Source organism: Pongo abelii, chromosome 5, assembly GCF_028885655.2.
Source record: "Pongo abelii isolate AG06213 chromosome 5, NHGRI_mPonAbe1-v2.0_pri, whole genome shotgun sequence".
NCBI classification, from domain to species: Eukaryota; Metazoa; Chordata; class Mammalia; order Primates; family Hominidae; genus Pongo; species Pongo abelii.
In genome coordinates, this window is record NC_071990.2 from 20,458,096 (window position 1) to 20,473,123 (window position 15,028).

The 15,028-nt window shown below is 41.0% G+C and overlaps 1 protein-coding gene and 1 non-coding gene across 4 annotated transcripts in view; one reads left to right on the forward strand and one right to left on the reverse strand.

The window, feature by feature from the left end:
- E2F3 (E2F transcription factor 3) overlaps positions 1–15,028 on the forward strand; it is a 91,463-nt gene that overhangs the window by 38,518 nt on the left and 37,917 nt on the right. The gene's annotated exons all lie outside the window — the stretch shown is intronic.
- On the reverse strand, positions 11,674–11,778 carry LOC112133995 (U6 spliceosomal RNA). Its single transcript, XR_002915590.1, has one exon. It is a non-coding gene; the product is annotated as a U6 spliceosomal RNA (small nuclear RNA).

Below are 15,028 nucleotides of genomic sequence, written 5' to 3' on the forward strand. Positions count from 1 at the left end.
AGCCTCCTGCTGTAGCTCTGGTTTCCAGATTTATTTGAGCCTACTTCGGCCAGAAGTAAATTTAGTGGGCATCTTGAATGGAGAAATGAACAGATGATCAAGGAGAGGGAAAAGGGTCAGGAATAGGGGTAGGAAGACCCCAAAATCCAGTGAAAAGGGTCAGGGGTAGGGGTGGGAAGCCCCAAAATCCAGTATGGCAGATAAGGGGAGGCCCAAAATCCGGTGTGGCAGATAAGGGGAGGCCCAAAATCCAGTGTGGCAGATAAGGGGTGAGGGCATCCGAAACACACAGTTTACTACTTTAACCATTTTTAGGTGTATGATTCAGTAGCATTGCCCACATTTACAATGTTACGCAACCATCATCCATGTCCAGATTTTTTTCACCATCTCTAACAGAAAATCTACCATTGAACAATAACTCCCCTCCCATCCCTCTAGTCCCTGGTAAGCTCTATTCTACTTTCTGTCTGTATGAACTTGACTACTCTAGATACCTCATGTAAGTGGAATCATAAAATATTTATCCTTCTGTATCTGCCTTATTTCACTTAGCACAATGTCTTTAAGTTTCATTCATATTGTAGCATGTATCAGAATCTCATTCTTTTTATCTCCGAATAATATTCTATGGTATGTATACGGCCCCATTTTGTTTATCTTTTCATTCTTCAATGGACATTTGAGTTGTTTTCGTCTCTTGGCTATCATGAATAATGATGCAATGAACATGGATGTATGAGAGTATCTTCTGTTTGAGTCCCCTTTTAAAATTCCTTTGGGTATATATCCAGAAGTAGAATTGCTGGTCATATAGTAATTCTGTGTTTAACTTGTGTGGGTTTTTTTGTTTTTTTTTTTTTTGAGATGGAATCTTGCTCTGTTGCCCAGGCTGGAGTGTAGTGGCGTGACCTTGGCTCACTACAACCTCCACCTCCTGGGTTCAAGCGATTCTCCTGCTTCAACCTCCCAAGTAGCTGAGATCACGCCTGGGTAATTTTTTTTTTTTTTTTTTTTTTTGTATTTTTAGTAGAGACATGGTTTCACTGTGTTGGCCAGGCTGGTCTCGAACTCCTTACCTCAAGTCAACCACCCACCTTGGCCTCCCAAAGTTCTGGGATTATAGGCATAAGCCACCGTTCCCTGCCATATGTTTAACTTTTTGAGGAACTATCAAACTGTTTTCCACAGCAGGTGCCCCATCTTACAATCCTACTAGCCGTGCACAAGGGGATTGAGGCGGATCCTTGCTTTGACCCATCTGCATGTAACCCAACTTTTTTTTTTTGTTAACCAGCAGTTTGCTCACCAGGCCTCATCCTCATTCATCACTGGGTCTCCTTTTGCTGTTTGCTGAGTCTGCCTGCCCCTTGGTGTTGGCTTTGGCTAGAGAAAGGAGCATATTTGTTTTGCTACTGACTGGTTGGACATGCATGCCAGCCTGTTTATGAGGTGCTTTCTCTGGCTGAGGGAGTCAGGGGGCTGTGCAACTGTATTCTTTAGTGTGAAGGTGAGCCAACACAGTGAAGTGTGCTCGCCCTGCCTCCTCCAGAAACAATCTGCCTTTGAGTCTTTTCATTCTCCTGGTAACCGTCTTAATAGCTGTGGCTTCATCTAAATGAAAAATTTATCTTGTGCTGCTTACCCAAAGGAGAGGCTCCTCACATGTCAGATATTATTTCACCAATTATCTCAGTAACTTCTGTACTTTTTATTCCTGAAAGCAAAGTTGAGAATGATGCAGGTTTCCACAACATGCGGTGTTTTGTGCATTTTTATCCTTACGTAGTTATAAGAAACAAAGCAAAATTTAGAATTATTTGAAGTACTTTTAACACCCTCAATTTGATATGTTGTGTGTATATTTATATCTGGACACAATTCTTTCCATTGATCAGTATAGACAAAGCATTTAGAGGACAGTTAAATTTCTCCAATAATCATGTTTAAAGATATCTCAGGCTGGGTGAGGTGGTTCATGCCTGTAATCCCAGCACTTTGGGAGGCCGAGGCAGGTTGGATCACCTGAGGTCAGGAGTTGGAGACCAGCCTGGAAAACATGGGGAAACCCCGTCTCTACTAAAAATAGAAAAATTGGCCAGGCATGGTGGCGGGCACCTGTAATCCCAGCTGTGCAGGAGACTGAGGCAGGAGAATCACTTGAACCTAAGAAGCAGAGGCTGCAGTGAGCCAAGATTGCGCCATTGCACTCCAGCCTGGGTGACAAGAGCAAACTGTCTCAAAAAAAAAAAAAAAATCTCAAATCCATTTTTTAAATTTAACCTTTGCAACATTTGTGTAACGCAGGTGGCTCATGGGCACCACCATCTTCTTTTGGCAGATAAGGAAAGAAGCCTGTCTGTCAACACAGAAAGCTGGGTCTGCTCAAGAATTGCTGTGGGGTGCAGTGGCAATAGCAGGGACAAGAGGGATGCAGGGCCCCGCCTTTGTGTCTGTGGACCAGCCCTTCTCAAAGTCCATGGCTGCCCCTCTTGGCTCCATTCTTTGTCTCTTCATGGAATTATTTTGTGGGTTCTGCATATAGTGATTCTGCATTCCAACATCTAACTTCCCTGTGCCTTCCTATTTACAAAAGACACAGTTTCTTGACCTGAAATCCCCAGTTTGGGATTATTAATAACATTTTTTTGTAACCTGTAGTGCTTCAGATACTGTCTCAGCCTATGTGAATTCTGGTAGCATTATTGCCTTATAGAAATTATTTGACAGGCTGGATGCAGTGGCTCATACCCATAATCCCAGTGCTTTGGGAAGCTGAGGTAGGCTGATTGGTTGAGCCCAGGAGTTCGAGATCAGCCTGGGCAACATAACCAGACCCCCATCTCTTCAAAAAAATTTAACAGGGCATGGTGGTGCAGGCCTGTAGTCTTAGTTACTCGGGAGAGCGAGAACCCATCTCTGAAAAGAGCAATGCTAGGGGCAAGAAAGTCTATCTTTTTTTTTTTAAAGCTGATATGCCCATTCTGCCCCCCAATTTATCTTCACCCCTTTCAAGGTGAGTGCTTTGTGATGGCCCTAACATTTATTTAGTCTAAACAAAAGAAAAATTATTTCAGAGTTAATTATGTGTGTCTGTAGTGCATGTCTTCCGTCAAATTAAAAGTTAACTATTGCATTTTATTTATTTTACCTTAATTTCATATCAAGTACTTTCATACTTTTTAGTTTTTAAAATGACAGAGGCTGGGCTCAGTGTCTCACTCCTGTAATCCCAGCACCTTCAGAGGCCGAGGTGGGAGGATTACTAAAGGCCAGGAGTTCAAGACCAGTCTGGGCAACATAGTGAAACCAGGTCTCTACAAAAAAAATTAGCCAGGCATGGTGGTGTGTGCCCATGTTCCCAGCTACTTGGAAGGCTGAGCCCAGGAAGCAGAGGCTGCAGTGAGCTGTGTTTGTGCCTCTACACTCTAGCCTGGGCAACAGAGCGAGACCTAGTCTTGAAAAATAAAAATAAAATAATAGAATGCTCTTCCCAGCTAGATTGTAAGGTTTTTATATGTTAGTGTCCCCGTGGTATATTGTATGTTGTAGGTACACACCCCTATTTATTACCTGTTATGGTGTTTTTAGGCAATGAGATTTTTAATATTAGCTACTCATGATTCGCAACAAGTTCAGTCTTTATGAAATAAACTTCATTCAAATCTTTGAATTCCATTTTTAAGTTCAGCTACAGTTGACACCTTAGACAAATGAAAGTTTTGTCTACTACTTAGTTCATTCCTACAGAAAACAAGAACATCTAGTATCTAATATGATCCCTTGTGGGCCCTCAAGAAATACTAGTCTTTTTTAGAAAGTCTAGTCGTGGGTCTGTTTCTCTTTATTCCATTGTGTCTGCCTGCCTTGTTATTGCTGTGTCTAGAGGAAAATGAAGAAAATTAGCATGGCTCCTTTCCTTGCTGTTTTGTACAACTTTTGTGTCCTCACTCAGAAGCAAGATCCTTGGAAATGAAATGCTATGTCAAAAACCAGACCAAAAAAAAACAACAGAAAACACATTTTCATAACTATTCGATTCAAGATTTTGTTGCTAGGTCTTGGAAAATGTTGTATATCAACCCAAAGGTCTTGGGAAGTCCCCCTGAGTCATGAATGGGTGTGGTAGGACTGGGATGTGGACCTCTGGGCTTTGCTTCTGATGATAACTTCTACTAGGGCAGCAGTCATGCTGGGGGCAGCCGTTTTGTCTGTTTATCCCTAGGCCTTGCACTGTCCCTGTCATATAATAGATGCTCAATACATGTCTTTTGAACTGAACTGCATTGGCCTGGCCATGGCTTAAGCGCTTGGACCAATAACACCTTGAGTGTCAAGTTCCTCCTCAGTCAGGCTGGAGAGTCGAGAGCAGGTCATGGTGAGTTGGTCTTTTTGTGTAAGAATCCCTAGTGGCCAGCAGCGCCTTGTACTTAAAAATAGAATACTACCAACATCATCTTCCTTCCCAGGATGACAAGGCATTGAGAAAATTAGAATGTGTACATTTTCTCCCTCTTTTTTTTTTTTTTGAGACAGAGTCTCACTCTGTCCCCCAGGCTGGAGTACAGTGGCACGATCTCAGCTCACTGCAACCTCCGCCTCCTGGGTTCAAGCGATTCTCCTGCCTCAGCCTCCCGAGTAGCTGGGATTACCAGGACCGTGCCACCACGCCCAGCTAATTTTTGTATTTTTAGTAGAGACAGGATTTCACCATGTTGGCCAGGCTGGTCTCGAACTCCTGACCTCGTGAGCTACTGCGCCCGGCCTGTCCATTTTCTAAGACATGCGTTTTTTCATTTGTGCATATGTATCTTAGCATTGATACCCCCCTCTGCATTTGTTTATAAAACAGTGGTACATCTTGTAATCAGTAGCTTCTTAGAACTGAGGAATTCATTTTCTCATCACTCTGAAAGGCAGTTTAGCACAGTACAGTAAGTCTTCACTCCATAGGTTCTTGGAAATTACAATTTTAAATGAATGAGGTATCATGAAACCAATTTGACCATAGGCTAATTGACATAAAGAAGACTTCAGTTCCTTCCAAAATACATACAATGTTAAACACTGAAATAAAGGTAAGCTATACATACATTTAAGAAAGATTAATTTAAAAACAAGTAAGATGATTATTTGATCAGTTATTCCAGCTCGGGGTTTCTGGTGGATGGAGCCTGTCCCAGCAGCTCAGGGTGCAAGGCAGGGCACCAGCCCTGGACAGGATGCCATCCCATCACAGAGCACATTCGTACACAGCCAGAGTCACTCAGACTGGGACAGTGCAGACATGCCACTTCATCTCATGTGCACAGCTTTGGGGTGTGGGAGGAAACCTGTGGACCCAGAGAAAACCCACATAGAAGTGAGGAAAATGTGGAAACTCCACAGATAGTGGCCATGGCCAGGAATCCTTACTTTTTCCTCATCAATGTTATAACAAAATGACATTGAATGAAATGTTATTCAAGGACCTGCTGTAGTTACAAATTGGTTATTAGACACGTTGAAGTCTCTGCTTTGCCACTTTCTAGCTGACGTTGTTTCTCATCTGACTTAAAAGTCCAGGAAAGACGAAATGACATTGTTTAGCACAGCAGCCTGACTTATAACACAGCATCAGTACATATTACGTATTGTTGTTTTCATGAAACTATTTCACCAGAAGTTTAGTGATTTATCCTTAAAGGCATTAGGAGTGCCTACGCGGCACATAAGGGCATTGTTTTGTATCATACCACAAGTAGCACTTAAGGTTGGAATCATTGCTGACCCCATTGTAAAATGCCTCTTTCTGGACCAGCAAATGGAAAGTGAAATTTGCAATTCACCCCCTGTGTTATTTATTTATTTATTTATTTATTTAGAGACAGAGTCTTGCTGTGTCACCCAGACTGGAGCTGGAGTTCAGTGGTACAATCTTGGCTCCCTGCAACCTCTGCCTCCTAGGTTCAAGCGATTCTCCTGCCTCAGCCTCCTGAGTAGCTGGGACTACTACAGGCGTGCGCTACCACACCTGCTAATTTTTGTATTTTTAGTAGAGACAGGGTTTCACCATGTTGGCCAGGCTGGTCTCAACTCCTGGGCTCCAGTGATCCACCTGCGTGGGCCTCTCAAAGTGCCAGGATTACAGGCATGAGCAACCATGCCCGGCCCTCTGTATTTTTGATGGGATGGATGGTTCAACATTTAAAGGGAACCTAAAAAGTTAAAAGTAAAAGCAAAGAAGTCTTAATAACGAAAAGCAACTTCATGCAATGTCACTGTTTTACTGCATCTTAATAAAGAAATGTGGCCACCTTAGACCCAGAATATAATCAATTTTTAATTGTCTTTCTTGGATAATATCAGGATAGAGTGTAGCAAGTTAGGTTAACATATTAGCTTGCATCTTGTCAGGGAAAATAGGTAGATCCTCTGAACACAGAGGAAAGAGGGACCTCCACGTTGTCCTGTTTAGTGTCATACTGAAGAAGAGTATGACCAGCCAGTGCTGGGCGTTCTGCAGCTTGGGACAGATGTTGGGGGGGAAGGGCACTGCCTTTCTTGTGAGCTTTCTTGCCCAAGGGACAAATGAGCTAAGCAGTACTACGTTATTAGTGGGGTGTGTATGTGTGTGTGTGTATGAGAGGGAGAGAGAGAGACAGAAAGAGAAAGAGAACAGAGCCTGTAAGTCTTGCCATTTTGCTTTATCAGACAACCCACCCCCACCCCTCAGCATAGGAATGTAGTCTTAACCCCAAGCCACTGCTTTTTCTGCTTGCACCTCTAAACTTGAGCAGGTCTTGGGGGCAATTCACCAGTGCACCAGACTACACTACTCACAGCAATCTTTTTTTTTTTTTTTTTTTTTTTTTTTTTTTAAACAGTGATTTGCACTGATCTAGCCTCCAAGGGGTAAGGGCCGAGATGAAGCAGAGAATTTATTTTTATATTATGTCATCTGGTGCAGAGACTGCTACATAATCAGGAGTCAAAAATCTAAGGGAATAGGCTGTGAAGTCATTTTATCCATGAATTGTGTTACAACACATTCATTCATTGTAAACAATCACCAACAGTCATTGCCATAATTTATTCTTGGCAGTAAATTTGGTTTTCTAGTGACAGAGTAAGCCATCAGAATTAAGCAACCAGGAGCTCCAGTTCATGTGTGCTGGAAAAGATGTTTGCGAGACTTCAGGTACCACTACCTCATATTAAAGGTGAGCAAGTGGAGGCCCAGAGAGGGCAGGAGACTTGCCCAAGGTCACACAGTGGGTTAGGGCCATATCAAGGACTAGAACATTGGTAATCCATCACATCGTCCTTAAGCCTTTCTGCCCCACTTCCTGTTGACACAATGGGCAGGATATTAAACTCCAGTTTCATTCCTGGGGATTGATATGAAAAGTTTTTCACTTGTCCAATCCCATTTTCCTTGTCCAGGCAGATGACAGGTAGTAATTTCAGAAACTGATCAAAGGATGGTGAAAGCTAGATTGTAGTGGGCTCTTTTTGGTTTGGTTGTTATGAGTGCTCTCAATGCAAAGCTTAGAAAACTCTCCAGAGAAATAATAATCAGCTCTCCAAGGAGTGCTCTTGAAGACTTGCATGTTGCCTTGCTTGCTGGTGTATATCTTCCTGTAAATTCCTGGTATCCAGTGTCCATACAGGAGAAATTGGCTGACTTGTTTTCTTGCTCTATTGTATGACGGACAATCAGAAAATCAGAAATGTAACTCTGGTGCCTTGTCATGTGCCCAGAGTAAGTTAAATGTGCTTGCCTTTAGTATGTATATGTATACACACACACACACAGAGCAGTTAGAACATAGATGTTTTTAAAATATGATTTTTTTAGGGAATATGTAAAAACTGGCATCTCTTCAGATAGACATAGAGGTACTAAAAAACCTTGGTTAATATGTCTTGTTTGTATACTCCATGTGGTGTATTTTACATAGTATCTAAAGGTGTTGCCTGATTTTGAATTAGTTAAAAGACAGGTTTGAGACGTGGGAGAAGAGTATGTTGTATTTCTTGTCTGATCTGAGGAATTTTATATTCCTGAAGGTGCTTGTGTTGATTGTTTATTGAAACAAAGCTGAAGGTGGGGGTGAGGGGAGTGCCACATAGTGGAAAACACTCTATGGGAAACATCTGAGCTTTACTTAAAAGCATGGGCTGCAAAGAAATGTAAATTCATTGGCTTAATTGGAAGAGAGTATTTATAGAAATTGAATGATCCAGTAAAACTAAAAGCCTGGCTTCTTTCATCTTCAGAGACCTGCCTTAGTAAATGCTGTTCTGGAAATCCCTTGCCTGCAAAGTGGACTTTGCCATCCAATTTCTGGCCTCCTGGCAGTCAGTCACTTTGACCTAACCCTACTTGACTCGTATTTACTACGTACTTTCCTTTTTTGGCTTAGGGTTGTACTGAAAATGTACGTGTAAAGAAAAAAATGTCCATGTACACCGAAGTTTTCTGATTTTTTATATAGCTCCGTAATTTGATTTCAATAACTATTATAAAGAAACTTTTATAAGAAGATACAATTTGAAAAGCTTGCTGTCCAGCCTGTTCCCATCTACCCTGCCTGCCTACTACGCCTTTTATAGTTCACCATATCCATTAGGTTCTCGAAAATTCTTCCACTGTTTATGCAAATCTTTAAATTTTTAAATACTTTTATTTTCCTTCTTAGAAAAGACGACAACTAGATGTTATTCTGCACCTTGTTTTTACATGGCATCATATACCTTAATGAGCTTTTCAGACACTCTTTCAATCTTCTGCTATTATGAAGTTGCAGTGAATAACCTTGTATATCACTTCATACATGTGGAGGTATATCTGTAGGGTAGTTTCCTATAAGGGGATTGGGATTTGGGCCAGCAGATATGTGCATCTGTATTTGTGATCGTGTGGCTAGCCCCCCCTTTTTTTAACTTTTAAGTTTAGGGGTACATCTGCAGGTTTGTTATATAGGGAAACTCGTGTCATGAAGGTTTGTTGTACAGATTATTTCATCACACAGGTATTAAGCCTAGTACCCATTAGTTATTCTTCCTGATCCTCTCCCTCCTCCCACCCTCCACCTTCCCTGGTAGGCCCCAGTGTCTGTTCCCCTTTATGTGTCCATATGTTCTTATAATTTAGCTCCCACTTATAAGTGAGAACATGCAGTATATGGTTTTCTGTTCCTGTGTTAGTTCGCTAAGGATAATGGCCTCCAGCTCCATCCATGTCCCTGCAAAGAACACAGTCTCATTATTTTTATGGCTGCGTAGTATTCCAAGGTGTATATGTACCACATTTTCATTATCCAGTCTATCATTGGTGGGCATTTAGGTTGATTCCATGTCTTTGCTATTGTGAATAGTGCTGCAGTGAACATACGTGTGCATGAGTCTTCATAATAGAACAATTTATATTCCTTTGAGTATATACCCAGAAATGGGAATGCTGGGTTGAATGGTATTTCTGGTAGTTTTTTTGGTCCTTGAGAAATCACCACACTGCTTTCCGTAATGGTTGAACTAATTTGTACTTCCACCAACAATGTATAAGCCTTTTTCTTGGCAACCTCACCAGCATCTATTGTTTTTTGATTGTTTAATAATAGACATTCTGTCTGGTGTGAGATGGTATCTCATTGTGGTTTTGATTTGCATTTTTCTAATGATCAGTGACATTGAGCTTTTTTTCATATGCTTATTGGCTGCATCACATGTGTGTCTTTTGAAAAGTGTCTGCTCACATCCTTTGACCATGTTTTAATGGGGCTGTTTGTTTTTTTCTTGTAAATTTGTTTAAGTTTCTTATCGATGCTGGATATTAGACCTTTGTCAGATGCATAGTTTGCAAAAATTTTCTCCCATTCTATATGCTGTCTGTTTACTCTGTTGAGAGTTTCTCTTGCTGTGCAGAAGCTCTTTAGTTTAATTACATCCCATTTGTCAATTTTTGCTTTTGTTCCAATTGCTTTTGGTGTCTTCGTCATGAAATCTTTGCCCATTCCTATTTTCAGAATGGTATTGCCTCGGTTGTCTTCCCGGGTTTTTATAAAAGTTTTGGATTTTACACTTACCTTTAATCCATCTTGAGTTGATTTTTGTATATGGTATAAGGAAAGAGTCCACTTTCAATTTTCTGCATATGGCTAGCCAGTTATCCCAGCATCATTTATTGAATAAGTAGTTCTTTCCCCATTGCTTAATTTTTGTCAGGTTTGTCGAAGATCATATGGTCGTAGGTGTGCGGCCTTACTTCTGGGCTCTCATTCTGTTGCCTTGGTCTGTGTGTCTGTTTTTGTACCAGTACCATGCTGTTTTGGTTACTGTGGCCCTATACTGTAATTTGAAGTCAGGTAGCGTAATGCCTCCAGCTTTGTTCTTTTTGCTTAGGATTGCCTTTGCTATTCAGGCTCTTTTTTGGTTCCATATGAATTTTAAAATAGTTTTTTCTAGTTCTGTGAAGAATGTTGTTGGTAGTTTGATGGGAATAACATTGAATGTGTAAATTACTTATGTTTTCCCATTTGTTTGTGTCATCTCTGATTTCTTTGAGCAGTGTTTTTAATTCTTGTTGTAGAGATCTTTCTAGTGTATTCCTAGGTGTTTTATTCTTTCTGTGGCAATTGTGAATGGGATTATGTTCCTGATTTGGCTGTTGGCTTAACTGTTGGTATATGGGAATGCTAGTGATTTTTGTAGGTTGCTTTTGTATCCTGAGACTTCGCTGAATTTATGTATCAGCTTAAGGAGCTTTTGGGCTGAGACTGTGGGGTTTTCTAGATATAGAATCATGTTGTCTGCAAACAGAGGGTAGTTTGACTTCCTCTCTTTTTATTTGGAGGCACTTTATTTCTTTCTCTTGACTGATTGCTCTGCCCAGGGCTTCCAATATTATGTTGAATAGGAGTGGTGAGAGAGGGCATCCTTGTCTTTTGCCAGTTTTCAAGGGGAATGCTTCCAGCTTTTGCCCATTCAGTATTATGTTGGCTGTGGATTCGTCATCGATGGCTCTTAATATTTTGAGGTATGTTGGTATGTTCATTCAATATGTAGTTTATTGAGAATTTTTAACATGAAGCAGTGTTGAATTTTATTGAAAGCCTTTTCAGCATCTATTGAGATAATCATGTGTTTTTTGTCTTTAGTTGTTTATGTGATGAATCACATTTATTGCTTTGCCTGTGTTGAACCAACCTTGCATCCCAGGGATAAAGCCTACTTGATCATGATGGGTAAGCTTTTTGATGTGCTGGTGGGTTTGGTTTGCCAGTATTTTATTGAGGATTTTTGCATAGATGTTCATCCAAGGATATTGGCCTTGTTTTTTCATTGTGTCTCTGCCAGGTTTCGGTATAAGGAGGATGCTAGCCTCATAGAATGAGTTAGGGAAGAATCCCTCCTCCTCAATTTTTTGGACTAGTTACAGTGGGAATGGTACCAGCTCTTTGTACGTCTGGTAGAATTTGGATTTGGCTGTAAATCTGTCTGGTCCTGGGCTTTTCTTCGTTGGTAGGCTATTTATTGCTGATTCAATGTCAGAGTTCATTATTGGTCTCTTCAGGGATTCTGTTTCTTTCTGGTTCACTCTTGGGAGGGTGTATGTGTCCAGGAATTTATCCATTTCTTCTAGATTTTATAGTTCCTGTCGCTTGCCCTTTCAGTGGACTATTTTTGTTTTTTTAAATGGAATGCTTCACAAATATGCCCCTTCCTTGCACAGGGGCCATGCTAATTTTCTCTGTATTTTTCCAATTTTCATATATGTGCTGCTGAAGTGATCACCCTAAGTACTGTTTGATTTTTGCACTCCTGCCAACTTAATGAGGGCTGCACCAATAGAGTGGGTTATCAAACTTTTGGATTTTTGCCAATCTCATTTGTAAAATATACTATATCGATATGGTTTAGATTTGCATACCTTTTTTAAAAAAGCAAAAGGCTGGACATCTTTTCAAGATGTTTAAAGGCCATTTGTTGGCCAGGTGTGGTGGCTCACACCTGTAATCCCAGCACTTTGGGAGGCTGAGGAGGGTGGATCACGAGGTCAGGAGATCCAGACCATCCTGGCCAACCAACATGGTGAAACCCTGTCTCTACTGAAAATACAAAAAAATTAGCTGGGCATGGTGGCACACATCTGTAGTCCCAGCTACTCAGGAGACTGAGGCAGGAGAATTGCTTGAACCCGGGAGGCAGAGGTTGCAGTGAGCCGAGATCACACCACTGTACTCCAGCCTGGGTGACAGAGTGAGACTCCATCTCAAAAAAAAAGCCATTTGTTTTTCTTGTTTCTTTCTTTTTGTTTGTTTGTGTTTGTTTGTTTTGCAAACTGTACTTAATTCCTGTACATGATTTACTCTTCTGTTGGATTCTTGCTGTTTTTCTTGTTGATTTGTAAGGGCTCTTTATATCATAGGGAGATTAGCTCTAAGTCTGTGATATGATCTTCAAATTTTTCTTGGTTTATCATTTCCTTTAGTATTTGTGGGTTTTTTTGTCTTATACAGAATTTTCCATTCTTTCTTTTATGGCTTCTGGATTTCAAGTCACAGAAAGCATTTCCACCAACCCCTTCCACACATACACGTACAAAAATTGACCCATATTTTCTTGCAGAATTTCTATGCTATTACTTTTTTTACATTTAAATATTTGCTCCATTTGAGGTTTATCCTGATACTCTGTTAAGTATGGATTCAAGTTTTTTTGTTTTTGTTTTTGTTTTGGAAGTAGGCTCTCACTCTGTTGCCCAGACTGGAGTGCAGTGGTGCAGTGACAGCTCACTGCAGCCTCGACCTCCGGTGCTCAGGTGACTCTCTTGCCTCAGCCTCCTGAGTAGCTGGGACCACAGGTGCACACCACCATGCCTGGCAAATTTTATTATTTGTGGAGACGAGCTCTCGCTATGTTTTCCAGGCTGGTCTCTAACTCCTGGGCTCAGGCAATCCTACCTCAGCCTCCCAAAGTGCTGAGATTATAGGCAGGAGCAATCGTGCCTGACTCAACTTTGTTTTTTGTAGATGGCTACCCAATTTCCCTAACCACTTAGTCAAAATGCCCACCTTTCCTGCCACTGAAGTGCCACCATTATAAAGTAAATATTTTGTAAATGAAAAATGCCCACTACTCCCTTGTAAAACAAGAAACCATGGGTCACCGTTTTTTGGAAAGAATGTTTCAGTTCTCTTTTTAACTCAAGACAGCTCTTCCACTTTGTCCTCCAAGGATAATATTTACTCCAGGGTGAATGAATGAGGTTAACAACCCACCTGCTTGTTTCTCCCTAGTGGAATGTTAACATTTTGCCCTTTGGCACAATTCTCAAGATTTATCTTAAGACCCTGTCTCCTTTCACTCAAAGTATTTGTCTCTTTATCACAAAGCCTGAAGAAACATTTCTTGTTACTCAAGGACCATGCCTTTTATGAGCCCTAAGAACAGGAGTTATCAAAGTGTGGTCTTCCCCAGACCAGCAGTCTCAACATCAGCTGAGAATTGTCAGAAATGCAAATTGCCATCCTTGACCTGCAGAATCAGAGACCCTGTGTGGACAAGCCCAACAATCTGAATTTAACAAGCCTCTCAGGTGATTCTGAGCATGCTCAAGATTGAGACCCATGAACTTAGAGGTAATATTTAATTTCATAATGGCAGTTTACTGCCTTGTGGGCAGATGGGTTTGGTCCTAATCTTCTTGACATGTAAAAATGTAGACTCACAGCAGGAAGTGACAATATCTGTTCTTTAAAGGTGGTATTCTTAGAGTAGGAAACTTCTCTGAGTTTTTTCCAGGAGTCACAGAGATATCTCATTAGGACTGCTAGTGCTTTGGACTAGAACACCTTACATCCAGAATCTTGCCACTGGGTCAGTGCTTCCCTTTGTCATGTAATAAAAAACCAGCAAAACTGGTTTCTATAATATGCTAAGGAGTTTTGTAGCATTGAAGACTTGTCTTACCCCCACAAAAGCATCATTGTTCCTTCTCATCCCTTGCCCCTCTGCCTTTAAAATTAATTTGATACCAGAATAGCAAATACTTCTGATGACTGTTAGCCACGCCATAATGGTGCTTGTATTTGGCAGGTTAAGGCAGAGTTCCCATACCTCTGAGCCTAATTGTCAGCCAGGGTTCAGCTCAGAGCAGTAGTTCTAAAGTTCTTCTGGACGTTAGACTCCACTGGATAGCTTTTGAAAATTCAACTACCCAGGCCAAATCCATGTAACTAATTCTGTATCTCAGGGGTGGAACCCAGGGATCGGGATTTTTTTTATTGCCCAGCTGATGACAATGTATATCAAAGTTAATTTAAGAACAAAGGACGTGCACATTTATTTTAAAGTAGTTTTGGTTATGATAATAAGAATTATAAGAGGGACCAAATATCAAATGCAAGAAAATGGTCCTGAATGCCAATACAATCAAAATAAGAAATGCATAAATAGTGACTTGCTTGAAGCTGAAATCAACTCCTTTTTGGATGGCTTTCTTGTCTTTTGAAGAACACATGTTGTAGTATGTGTTTCTCTCCATATCCTGTGTGTTTCATTGTAATAGTCTTGCTGATTGATTTTGTTGGCTGCAAGCAAAGTGATAAAATGCCAGTGGATGCCTGTGCCAGGGAGGTCAGGACTGGACTTTCCCACTTGGCTCTGTTTTGATGCATTTAGCAGATTGATCCCAACCCTCTTTGGAGACTCTGACCTACAAAAGCGTCTGTTATCTTTGAGAGCTCCAGGGAAAGCTATGGACCTTTCTAGATCTTTTCCAACCTTTTGGCCCATCAGATATTGCCTTGTCCACAGCAGAACTTGACGATTCGTCATAGAAGTGTATGGTTTTATTTATTGACCCTGCTGTACAATTTTCCCTGTAGCGAGTCATAGTTGGCTGAAGAGAGAGTCGAAGATTAAGTACAAAACTTTCTAAACATCCTGTTTTCCCTCAAGACAGGGCACTGTTCTTAATAAACTGAACATTCTTTTGCACTGGCCCTGGGGCAAGGGTGTCCCAAAAGCTTTGACAGGGGTG